The 13,256-nt window shown below is 43.7% G+C and overlaps 1 protein-coding gene across 1 annotated transcript in view; it reads left to right on the top strand.

The window, feature by feature from the left end:
* CNGB3 (cyclic nucleotide gated channel subunit beta 3) overlaps window positions 1–13,256 on the top strand; it is a 113,861-nt gene that overhangs the window by 45,678 nt on the left and 54,927 nt on the right. The window lies entirely within an intron of this gene.

Here is a 13,256-nt window from a genome sequence, read left to right on the forward strand (position 1 = left end):
TGAGACCACTCATATTCTAGTGGAATCGGTATGGATGGTTAGGATACTATGCTTTTCATCTAAGATAAAGGCTACGAGTTTATTAGTAAACAGACATTTCTTTTGAAATGGCATCCCCAAGGGTAAGCATCTGGCTCTATGAAGAATATGTTTCTAAAATGTGAAAGGAGGAATAGTGTTTGCCAGCGTGTTTTTTTTTTTTTTTCAGTACGTGAGCTTTGCTATATCCTAACAGTTGAGGTGCTACCCTTTGAAATTCTACTAAAAATATATGACATTTTTCTCCACCAAAAAATATATATGCACATTTTTTAAATTGTGTGCAATTTCAGGGGCTCCTGAAATTTCTGAAACTAATCTGGGAACCTCTCGGTAACCCATGGACCCTAAGTTAAGAACCATCCAAGACCATATTCAGCACTTGGCTTGAGAGCTCCGACCTCTACGCTTGCCCTCACGCTGTTTCTTCCACTCACATGCCCTCCCACCTGCCTCCTGCGGGGCCACCGACTCCATTATCTGACCCCATAATGACTAACCAGCTTTCCATCACCTGAGTAAGCAGTTTAAGAGCCTAGTATTCCCTGTACTAGGAACCAGAATAATCCCAGCCACTCATCAGTCGCAGGACGCCCTGAGTCCAGCTTATTGCTGGAAAGCAAACACAAATTTCTGTTTCCCAAAGGCTACGTACATAAATCTGCTGACAATTACCTCCTCTTCTCAAATACCAAAGAAGAGCAGAGCCATAGGGGGTCTGCAGTATTTTTAGCTGTGATCTCTTTGGCATTGCTTTTGCAGCTGGCTCGTAGCCAACAGGATTCTGTCACATTTGCTAAGAGGAGTCAAGCTGCAAATGCAAATTTGTGTGACTGTCGATGTCCCTGGTTTCCATAAAAACCTGTGATGCACATCCAGGATCTGTCCTGACTGCAAATAGAGCAAGTAGGAGCTCCCTCAACCGCGCCCCCAGGGCTCAGGAGGAGGTGCTCCCTCTCTGTGCTGTTCCCGCTCCAGAAGGGGTTACTGGACTGAATGTCTAGTGTAAACCAGTGTGTGGCAGTCCGTACCATACACGTTCTCTGCACAAGACAGGGGAAGTAATTTCAACCGTGTAGCGTGATGACTGTTCATCAGGAGAGTGGCCTGCGTCTCTGAAAAGCCTTGGACATTTTTGTTACAGAACCGTGTGGTGGTCTTGGCTTCCCACATTTTCCTCTTAAAGAGTAAAGTGTTTCCCCATCGCTCATCATGTTGTTCTGCCCTGTAAAATATTAGCTCCACCTTACACATGAGCAAACCAAGTTTGAGCTGACATCAGCCCTTTTTCACAAACTCACCTTCCAGCACATATTAAACTAGGACCCAAAAGACTAGATTCTTACTCAGTGTTGTTACATGAACTCTGAGTGTTCTCCATTTTTTAAGAGAAGTAATTCACTGTAAGACCCTTTCAGCCTCTTAAAAATCAGAATACTCAGCTTTTAAAGGTCAACAGACATTGAGTTCTAATTGTTTCCATTTTCTCTGCTAGAGCTCTGTCATAGTTTGTTTATAACCTTCTGTCACCTATCTTCCGTACATGATTTTTAGGTAGATGGGCTGGGCCTCAGTTAACTGAGGGATGTAATAACACCCATCTCATTGAGGATCATGTGTGATATAGACAACAGCTAGATTTCAATAAAAGTTAGGACTTTTTGTCCTTCCTTCAAAAAAAGGGAAAGGATGCTTACGCCAAAGAAAATGTGCGGCTCCTGCCAACACTACACATTGAAGCTTGCAAGACTATTCTTTCGGAACAATGTGTCTCAAACTTGAATGTGTGCGGCCGCATTATCTGAGGAGCTTGTCAACATGCAGATTGTGCTTCAGGAGACGTGGGGTGGAGCCTGAGATTCTGCATTTCTGACAAGTTCTCAGGGCATGCCAACACCACAGGTGCACAGACCACTCTGAGAAGCAAGGTCATCGCACTCCATGTTCTGTCTAAGAATCCTGACTGTAACTGAGCAGGTAGGTTAGTGACGGTGTTTTGTTATTGAACTTTTAATGTGGGATAATCATGGATTTACATATACTGGTAAGAAATCATGTGGAAAGTGCCCTTTTACCCTTTACCCAATGGTAACATCTTGCAAAACTACAGTACAATATCACAACCAGAACATCAGTGTTGATAATCCACTAATCTTATTAAGATCACCCCAGCTTCACTTGCACTTATTTGTATGTGTGTATGTATTTAGTTTTATGTACTGTACCACACGTGTAAGTTCACGTATCCATCGCCACAGTCAAGATACAAAACAATTCAGCAAAGACCTCTCCTGTTGCCCTTTTATTCCCACAGGCATCTCCCTCTCTACCCCACATCCTGTCTCCGCCCTGCCCCCCCGATAATCATTAATGTGTTCTCTAGCGTTATAATTTTGTCATTTCAAGAATGCTACATAAATGGAATCATACGATATTTAACCTTTACAGATTGGCTTTTAATCAGTATAATTCCCTGGAGATTCATGCAAATCATGTGCATCAATGATATTTTTTTCTTTTTTTTTTCTGAGTAGTAGTCCATTATATGATTGTACCATAGTTTAACCATTCAGTCACATAAGTTGTTTCCAGTTTGGAGTTATTACAGATAAAGCTGCTATAAACATTTGTGTTCGGGTTTTGTATGAACACAAGTTTTATTTTCTCCGGGATAAATGTCCAAGTGTGCAGTTATTGGGTCATGTGCCATTTGAATGTTTAGTTCTATAAGAAACTGCCAAACTTTTCCAGAGTGACTGTACCATTTTATATTCCAACTAGCAATGTATGAGTGACTCAATTTCTCCACAGCCTTGCCAGAATTTGGTGGTGTCACTAGTCTTTAGTTATTCCGATAGGCGTGTAGTGATATCTCCTTGTGGTTTTAATTTGCATTTCTTAACAGCCAGTGATGTTGTACATCTTTTCATGTGCTTATTTGCAGTCTATATCGCCTCTTCCACGAACTGTCTGTTCATGTCTTTTGCTCATTCTATAATTGGATTGTTTTGATTTTTTTACTTTTAAGTTTTGAGAGTTCTTTATATATTCTGGAATTTTGCTGGATATATAGCTTGCAAATGTTTTCTCCCTCTCTTTTGTCTTTCATCCTAACAAGATCTTTCATGAGAAGCTTTTACATATTGATCAGATGCAATTTACAATTTTTCCTTTTATCGACTGTGCTTTTGGTGTCAAATTTAAGAATTCTTCTTGTAGCCTCAGGCCCAGAAGATTTATTTTCCGAAAAGATTTATAGTTTTATTTTCTTACAGTTAAGTTCACGATCCATATTGAGTTAATTTTTGTATAAAGTGTGAGGTTCAGATTGAAGTTCAATTTCTTGCCTTGGGCGTCCAATTGCCCCAGCACCATTTGTTGAAAGAGCTATCCTTCCTCCTTGGAATTGCTTCTGCACCTTTTGTCAAAACTCAGTTGGTGCCTTTTTAATGGTGGCACGAATATCCTGCAGGTCTGTCCCCAGCGGTAGATAAGTGACAGCAGTGAAGACCATGGCAGCGACCTAGTCGGTACAAATAATTGATGAATGTGTAATCACTAATAGGGAAGGAAAGTTATTAGGGTCTGCTTCATCTGAAGGAAAGTTTCAGCGTAGAGGCAGACGGCTAGCACTGACTTTCAGAAGTTACCAGCAACTTGTTTAATGCAATCTTGCTCTTTATTAATCGACTTCCAGTAGGCACTTCATCCTTTCATTTAGTGGCTTAACGGTAAACAACGCCTTAACTTTTATCCGCACGTCTCGCCTCCTTCTTAAACACGTTTGGTTTGGGTCTTCAGTGCTTCAGATCAACTTGAAGTCTCTGTGCATGTGGAAGGAAGCACAGAAGACACCACGAATGTGACACGCAGAATAGCCCTCGAGTACATGCACTGTCCTCTCTATGTCAACATCAAGCTGAATATTCATTTTACATTATTTCTTTATTAGATACTGTTAATTATTTACCTGGAATATAAATGCTGTCTCTCTATGCTTTCAGAGAAAAGAAGCTGTGCAAATATTTTCCAGTCAGGGAAATGGTTCCCTGCTAACATGTACTACTCACCCACGCTGAGCGAACCATCTGCCCGTGGAGGTGGCCCGGCCACACATTGAAGCCCCAAGTTGTAGAAGGCAGGGCCGGGGAGCCCGGTGTCCAGGCTTTCCAAGCTGGCCGCAGTCCCACTGCTACAGGCCGCCAGCGTGCAGCCCTCAGCCAGTGTGCAAAGCATGGCCGACTCCTCGTCTGCTGCTCGGGCCCTGGCTTCTGCTCCCAGGCCCGGCCTGCGTTCCTCCTGCTGTTGCTGTTGCTCTGAGGCTCTCCTGGGGGGTCGCTCAGCGACTCAGACAGCCTTGGGACCGCTCTCTCCACAGATCTCCTCGCCTCACATTTAAGTTACTGCGTTCCTCCAGAGGGAACCCTACCTGTCAAACCCCACATCCCTCTGCACTGGCGTCCCCACTAAAGAATCAGCCTCTGCACCCTGACCTTCTGCTTCCATCTCAGGCCACCGGCACACGTGCTGTTGCTGAGGCAATGACAAGTCTGCTTCGGGGTCGTGGACATTTATTTGGGGGAGTTGCAATTTCTCTCCCTTCCTCTTGTCACATCTGCCTCTTGCTACCCACTGTTTCATTCCCAGTTTACTCATAAGGGAGAAGGTACTGAGCTAGTCAGAACCCGACCATTGAGTGGTGCTTGGGGTCCTGGAGCCCCGCAGGGCAGCCAGCCTCGCCTTTTCTCTGGGTGGTTTCCTCTCCAGCCAGGCGCTGTTACTTCTGACGGAGGAGTGCCACTCGTCAGGGTGGGGAGCTGGGTGAGCAGACCCATGATCTGATCGCCTGTTGGAGGAAATGGCTCCTTTCTCTTCAGCACGTGGCTCCAAATTTAGATGCGGGGAGGGTTGCAGAGTCTTCTGTAGCCTCAAGGCCTAAACTGAATTTCTCACTTTAACTTTCACCAGAGCTCTACGTTCTCTGCCAACAAAAATCCCAACTCCTTCATCTGCCTGCACCTTGAAACCTTTTTACCTTATAAATTATATTTCTGGTGTGGAAGGAGAGGCACCATCTGACATACAAATGGAATTTGCTGCTGGCTCAGCTGGCAGAGCTGTGCTTGGCAGGTGCATCTCCCTGAACAAAGCAAAGAGCTTGCCAACAGGGAGCCAGGGAAAATCACTCTTCCTTAGAAGGTCCAGGTCTTGCTTTCTTAGCTTCTGCTGTCTGGTTGTGTCAGATGCCAACCTAATGCTTTTTAGTTACAGGATTTTTTCCCACCTCTGGACACTCTTAGAATTTTTGTCTTTAATCTTTAAATCTTGGTGTTCTGAGATTTACATCAGTATTAGGTCTGAGTTTGCTTTCATTCATCTCACTTGCATTTGGTGACCTTTTTGAATCTGAAGACATGTGCATTTCTTCAGCTCTGGAAAAGGGTTTCTCTGTAGTTTCTTTGACTAATCTACATCCTTTGGTTCCTCTGTTCTCTCCTTTGGGAACTTATGTAATGTGCTAGAACTTCTAGATTTATCCTTCACGCCTTCTTACCTTGTCTTGCACACTTTTACACTCGTCCTTCTGGACTACTTTCTGGGAGAATCCTTCAGGCTCACTCACTCTTTTCATTTTCATGCATCGTACAATTTAGCTAATTTTATATCTATTTTGTTGTTATTTGATTTTTGGATGATAAAATTTTTTATCTCTAAGTCTCTAGCTGATTCTCTTTCACAACCTACTCCAATTATCTCTGTGAAGCTATTAATTATTGTCAATTTTGTTCATTCTGCTTCCTCAGGTTTTCGTTTTTCTCTGTTTACTAGAGTGCTTCAGATAGTGTTGAGTTCGCACAATTGTTTGGTAATTCTTGGCTTGTGTGAGCATCTTTGTACTTGAAATTGCGCGTACCTTGTGTAGATAGATCAGCAGTGTATCCAAAGAGGCGCCATAGGAGTGGTCTACCTTGGGGATGCGAGCATTTTATCACCAACATCAGTCAGAGTTATGAGTACGTAGTGATAATAAAAAGCAGACCAACTTTTAGTCCATCTGCAGCTTTTTATGTAATTCCCTGCAGACAATACACCCCTTACTGCCTGCACCCGGGCAGGCTCATTCCCACCGAACCCCTCTCGCTCACCTCCTCACCTCACCCCACTGGGCGAGAAGCCATTGCTGTGCATCCCGTTCTGGGTCTTATCTTCCTCATACATGGTTGTGGGAAAGAAACACTGCCAGGAGCAGGGTCCCACCCCATCGCCCACGCACGGGGCCTCCACTCCTCGCGTTTGTATCCACTCTGCCTCTCCCGGCCAATCCCATCTCACTGCCCCACGCTGGAGGCAGCGCCTTCCCTCCAGCCAGGGCGGCTGTGCTGAGGAGGAAGGCAGCCACCCTCCTGACTCGGAATGTGGTTCCCGTGTCTGCACCCTGACGGTGGACCATGGCGCCTGCTGGCCCCTTGCACCCACCCCCTCCAAGGGTAGGACACTTCCAGAACACCTCTCACTTTGCAACACACATCTCCTGTGACTGTTCTGGGCCATGATTTTCTTTACTAAAAATAACAATGGCACTGTTCTGAGCACGTCACAGTTTGTGAGAATTAAATGAGTTAACATGAACCCGTGCTCTTTCTGTCTTAAAGAAACTTCTCAAATTTCCTGTTTTCCAGCTCACAATTTCCTGCTTTCCAGCATTGTAGAGTTTTTTTTAAAAATTCTCTTTTCTGTCATTTCAAGAGATTTATGACATTCAGCCGATTATCTTGATCCAGTTTTTCATCTGCTTCTTAAAAAAGCTTTACCCCTTTTTTCTAGGCATGCATGCATTCTGTAATAGTCAGCTCAGGCAGCCATAACCAAATTCTGCTTAAACAACAGAAATTCATTTCTCCCAGTTCCGGAGGCTGGACGTTCAGATTGACATGCCTTCAGGCCTGGTTTCTGGTGAGACCTCTCTTCCTGTCTCTTGATGGCTATCTTCTTGCTATGGCCTTACTTCTGTGCGTGCACAGAGAGAGAGAGAGAGAGAGAGAGAGAGAGAGAGAGAGAGAGAACCATGTGGCGTCCCTTCCTCTTCTTACAAGGACACCGATCCTATCAGACTAGGGCCCCACCCCACCCTTGTGACCTTCATTAGCTCCTAAGGGCCCAACTGCAGCCACTCGGGGGCTTAGGGCATCAGCATATGAGTGTTGGGGTGACCGAAGGCAGTCCATTGCACATTCTGATACATCGGTTTTTAAGTAAAGAAAATAATTTACTCAGAAGAAGCAAATAAATAAGAACAAATGTAAGGGCATATATGAAATGAAAGAGAGGAATATTAACTAACGGACCTTCAAAGAAAACATGTATCGTGTTATCTTTCCTCATGCAAATGACGTGTGCAGTAGATCTTTGTTGAATAAATGAATGAGACATTCAAAATGCACCTCAGAACTTCAAACCACCACTTTTCAGGAACATTTGTGAACACATTCTTTGACTCTTTCAGGCGGCCACTACGTGGGAAAAAATGATGAAAACTTAGTTTTTGCTTAATTTACTCTCAAAAAATACCTGAAATCATTAAGGAATTTAAGGTGTTTGTTGAAATGAGATGCATTAGTATTGTGACTATTTGATGTTGATATTGATATGTGCACTCATTGTCTGTCTAGTTAGGGTAAGATCTGGGAAAGGTTACTCTTCTTATGTGTGTTGGTGTGTGTGCATATATGTACACATATGGGTCGATGGATATAAAGTTATAACCAGTCGCAGTATTTTTATAGCTTTTTTGTTACTTTAGTCTTCAAATAGTTGTTAAACTTTTTAACAAAGTTATATGCCACTACATTTATCGGCCATTAGAATGTGATTCACTAACAATAAAAATAAGCCCCATGGACACAACCGCCAGCACTTACAGATTAACAGAAGAAAAGACCCAGAGGGTAGAGTGCTGGGGAGGGTTCCGAAACAAGCTGTGGAGCCCTGAATGCTTGTGGCATGTTCCAGGCAGGTCAAGAATAACTTAGGGTAGGACATTATGCATCACACTCCCCTATGTATGTGACACGTGGACAAACCAACGTGGACAAATGGTCCATATGCACAAGTGGAATGTGGTAAACAACTCAGAACTTCACCTGTGACAAGGGAGCGAAGGGAGACATGGTGGAGTGGCATCTATCTTGTCCCAAATTTGCTTAAAATTTATAGGTTGTATGGTAGATCACTACAAAATCAGAATTTTGTAATAATTTCAAGTATTTTCAATCAAAAATTTACTCCTACAGAAATATTCACTTAGTCAAAGCGGGCTTCTTTGCTTCAAGTTAACGTTTGACGACAACTGTCTGAATTTATCATTAATTATGGTGGAAACACAACAAAAGGAAAAAGACCTGCTCCTCTCTTCCCCCCAAACTCCTCAAAGTGGAGTGTAATATTCTTTGCGTTATTCCTGTCTGTCATTCAACAAGACAGAAATAGCAGGTTTTCAAGGACTTTGTTCAATTGGAATTTTTTTAATAAGTTAAGTCATTGAAAAATGAATGTAATTCTTAATTAAGCATTACGAGGAATCTACCAAAGATTGCAAAAGCCAAAGTTTATTTAAGATTTATTAGAGGAAATAAATACCATTTTCAATTGAGTTTGGGAAATAATGAATGGAAATTCAAAATATTACTTAGAGAACAAAGGCAGATTCTAAACACTTTTTTATAAAATACTTATTAAAACAAATGAGGAGAAAATGACAAAGCTTTATGACATTAGGCATTTCTCCAACCAATTTTCTTAAGACTCTGAAGTCTTAACTTGCTTGAATGAAAGTTGCCCTCTCGTCCCCATCCTACTCGCTCTGTGTGCAGCACCAGATACCACCGCCTTCCTTCTCCCAACGATTAATTTCCCTGGGATTGTGACATTTTCTCTCTCAGATCCACCTCTCTAATTGCTACTTCTCAGATTCTTTTCTTACGCTTCTCAGATTCTTCTCAGATTCTTTTCATTACTCCTTGAATGTCAGCAAACTGCAAGATTTGGCCTCCCAGCTTTTCCTTGTTCTGTGCAGGCTCTGACAGTCGTCTGACCAACTGTGTCACCCCCTCTCCCCTCGGCAGGTGACTCTTGGTTCCACATCTCCAGCTCAGTCCTCCCTACTGACTTTCAGACACACATCCTCAACCGTCTGCGGGACCGAATGCACTGCTTCTTCATTCACACGTCAGGTGTAACATACACAGAATTGAATGGATTTACAACTTATGCCTCCCTCTGAGTTGCCCATGTGGTATCACAGTTATCCACCTGCTAACTCTGTAAAATCGTTTCCTGGAGCTGCCGTAACAAATTACCACAAACTAAGTGGCTTAAAACAGCAACCATTTATCCTCTCACAGTTCTGGAGGTCAGAGCCTGAGATTAAGGTCTCGGCAAGGTTGGTCCTCCTGAAAGCCCCGGGCAGGTCATGCTCCAGGCCCCCAACCCCCACCCCGGCTGCTGCTGGCGGCCGTGGCGTTTGTTGGCGTGTGGCTGCCTCACCTCCGTCTGCCTCTGTTGTCACATGGTGTCTCCCTGTTGTCTCCTCCCTGCCTTCACGTGGCCTCCCTGTAAGGACACCAGGCACTGGGTTAAGGACCCACCCTACTCCAGGACACCCTCATCTTAAACTACGTAGTTACATCAGGAAAGCCCGTTTCTAATTCAGGTCCTATTCTCTGTTCCATGGACAGGAATTTTGGCAGAACACTAACCAAACTTGAAATTTCCTGCTGTTCCATTAACCCCCGTGTTTTAACTCGACTCTCTGCTTTCTTCAAGTCATACTTCCTCTTTACCACAACTAATTAGCTTCCTTCTCTTTTCAATTATTTCTTCCAAAACATGGCTAATAATGCCCCTCTTTTGCTTAGAATTTGGCTGTGGTTTCCCATCGATCACACTGACCTTTTTAAGCCAAATTAGAGGCAACTTGGGATCCTACATCAAAATGTTTGAGCCTTCACACGTTCCACAGGCAGCAACTGACACACGTCTTCTCAGGCTGTTCACTTCTCCTGGAGTGTTTTCCCTTCACGTGATCAGAGTGCTGCTCACCCTTCAGATTGCTCTCAGATGTCACCCCCATGTGAACGCGCCCCTGCCCACCCCCTAAGATCCCTCGTCCTCCGTGGGCACGAACGCAGCAGTCCCAGACTAGGGAACACGCATCGCCACGTGGCCAGGAACACTGCCTTACACAGTTGCAGGAGAATCCGTTCCAAGATCCACATCTTCTGTGTGTACTCATCCTTCAAACTCGCTTTCCTGAGCGCACACACAGACAGGTCTCCTCTCCGGCCCCTTCACCGGGGCTTTCCCGCTTCACAAAGGAGGACTGCGCTAGCCCACCCCAGTGTCAGCATGCTGCGTCACCCCAGAGTGCAGACACCTCCGCATCCCCAAACACAGGGCAGCAGTCGATTACGTCACTTTCTTTTTGCCTGTCTCTCTAATAGAATTATAGTAGTATTCCTCATAATTCCTATTATTTTTCATCAACTTGTTTTTAAATGAGTTTTCTCTGTACCCTTATCAAAAAAAGAAATAAATATCATTCTAACAATAATTCTTTATTTTCCCATAGGTACATAAACAAATTTTAAACGCCTCATCCATCTCAGTAAGAGATGAGTGTCCAATCAGACTTTCCTTTCTATGCATATGTTTATTTATCAAAATTTGTAAAATATGAGTATGTTTACTGTTTACCAAATATTTCATCGAGGAATTATGATAAATAATTCTTCTAAAACATGTAATTAGTAATATGAATAAGGAATACCAAATAAGCTCAGATGAAGCATTGCTATATAAGGCACGTCCACTGGTTTCCTCTTTACCCCCATTTGATTTTCTTGTTTATCTCATGAAATATGTTTCTTCACGTTTATTTCCCTTTTGCCATTCGGTCACAAAATTACCTAAATAGAAAAATACATTCCTAGCTTCTTTGTATATAGGCAGGGGAGAAGACCGGCAAAGATTACTCCAGAAAAGCAGCTGGAAACAAGGAAAAGATGACAAAACAGATTGGCATATAAATGCTCAGCTAAAACAAAAAGGGAAATGTCCACTGGTTGAAATAGAAGTGCGTATTTGAAGTGCTGGCACGTTTTCTAATACAATTTTCAGCATTTTAACCATGAGTTAACGTAGATTTGCACAGTATAAACTGGTGTGGTTAAATGGTAATTATATGGTCAATTCAGGCTTTTAGATAATTCCAGAAAAAAAAATTCTCCTTAGGTCTTAGGACTTGAATTAGACATTTTGACAGTTTGAATATCTGACTTTACAGTTAATGATCCACCAACCCTCAACTTCACTTTTTATAGATTTTTTTTTTCAGTGCATTGAGGCACATCAAATAAGGTCAAAAAAAGGTTAGAAGAAGTGGGTTTATTTAGTCAATAAGCACTTATTAAAAACCTACCTTGTCCTAGGCTTGTGGAGTATAAAGAAAACTTAGTTTTTGACCTTGAGAACTTCAATCTGTGATGATGTCACCTACATACATCTCTTCAAACATCCCATAACCACTGGTGACACCAGGATCTTGTCATCAGACCTGTATTGCTGAATGCCTCGTGGTTATCACAGGCACGGTCTGTCACACCAGGTCGCTCAGGCACCTTCAAATGAACACATACACACGCAAAAACTCATTTTCCCCCACACCCCCTGCATACAAACATGACTTTTCTGAATTCCTGTTTATATTAATGTCATCTGCGTGAGTCTAGTGTCTTGTAATAGAAGCTTAGGAGTTCGTCTTGATTCCTTATTTGGATTTGTCCAAAAGATCCGGAAAGTTCAAATCCTTTGATTTCTGCGAATGCATACTTCTTTAGCCCCTTTCCTTTCCTCAGCTCTATCTGAACCCATTCGCGTCTTTCTTTGCCTCCTGCGTTTACATCCTTCTTCAACTCTGCCACTATCGCCGCTTCTCCAAGACTTGCACCTGCTCACACGGGCTCCCATTAGCCTACAGTTATGTCCAGACTCCTGAGCAGGTCACGTAGGAGCCATCCTAACCTGGCCCACTCACCTTTCCACCTAACCAGCACCCCCACCCCCGCCCTCCGTGTGCCCTCTGTTCCAGCTACACCAAGTGCTTGCTGATGTGTTGTGCTCTCTCACGTCTGTCAGCATATTGTTCTCTGGCCTGGAAAGCCCTTCCATTTCTCTGCCACAGGCCTTCTAATCCTGTCAGACTTAGGTGCTTTCTCTGGGAAGCCCCTCCTGGATCCCCAGGCCGAGTTCCGCAGTGCACATACCACTTTGTACATATCTTTCTTAGTTACTTATTTACATTCTGGCCTCCCATGAAACTCTGAGCATCCATAGGGGTCCCTGTCTACTCACCTCTATATTCCCAGTATGTGCAGTAGAAACTCAGAAATTGTTTGATAATAAATTAGTGAATAAACGTCGAGGCATGCTAAGATACTAAGAAGAAATCTATGAAATGATACATCATATGACAATACTTCTTAATCATAAGAAAAAGAAGTTGTTCTGGTTTACGATGTGCAGATTTGCTTCCCTTGCAGCTCAGTCTTCATCGCTCTAGAGAAGACCGATAAAGGCCTTAGTGGGACGCCTTGAAGAATCAGGATGGTCAGGCAGGACTTCGGAAATTTGAAAGAGGCATAAATTATACTGTGATAATGGGAAGGGAAGGAAGAAAGGTCCCAGTGCATGGGAATGTGTAAACAGCACTGAGATGCCATGTCTGTGTACCTGGGGGGCACTGGGCACCGGTGGACAGGGCTCATCCTGGGCTTCTCCTTACAGGAAATCCACAGGTTCCCCACGTGAACCCAGTGTGTTCCAGTTTGCAGAGAGATGCAGGGGCAGGGGTGAGTGTGAGGAGGTGAGAAGGGACAGAAGGCGAGGGTGTCAGAAGGAAGGTCGAGGGGGATGAGAGCTCTGAGGCAGGCCCGTGTGGACACTCAGCCCTTCGTGAGGTAGACGACTGTCCATACCCTGTGTTAGTCTGTTTGTCTGTTTTGTTAGAAGGCAGGTTCATTAGTGCACACTATTGTTGCACAGCAAACAATCACAAACTCAGTGACTGAAACAACACCCACTGAATAGCTCACAGCTCCCTAGATCAGAAGGCGGATGGGCTTAGCTGGCTTCTCTGCTCACGGCCTCACACGGCGGACACC

Source organism: Rhinolophus ferrumequinum, chromosome 14, assembly GCF_004115265.2.
Source record: "Rhinolophus ferrumequinum isolate MPI-CBG mRhiFer1 chromosome 14, mRhiFer1_v1.p, whole genome shotgun sequence".
NCBI classification, from domain to species: domain Eukaryota; kingdom Metazoa; phylum Chordata; class Mammalia; order Chiroptera; family Rhinolophidae; genus Rhinolophus; species Rhinolophus ferrumequinum.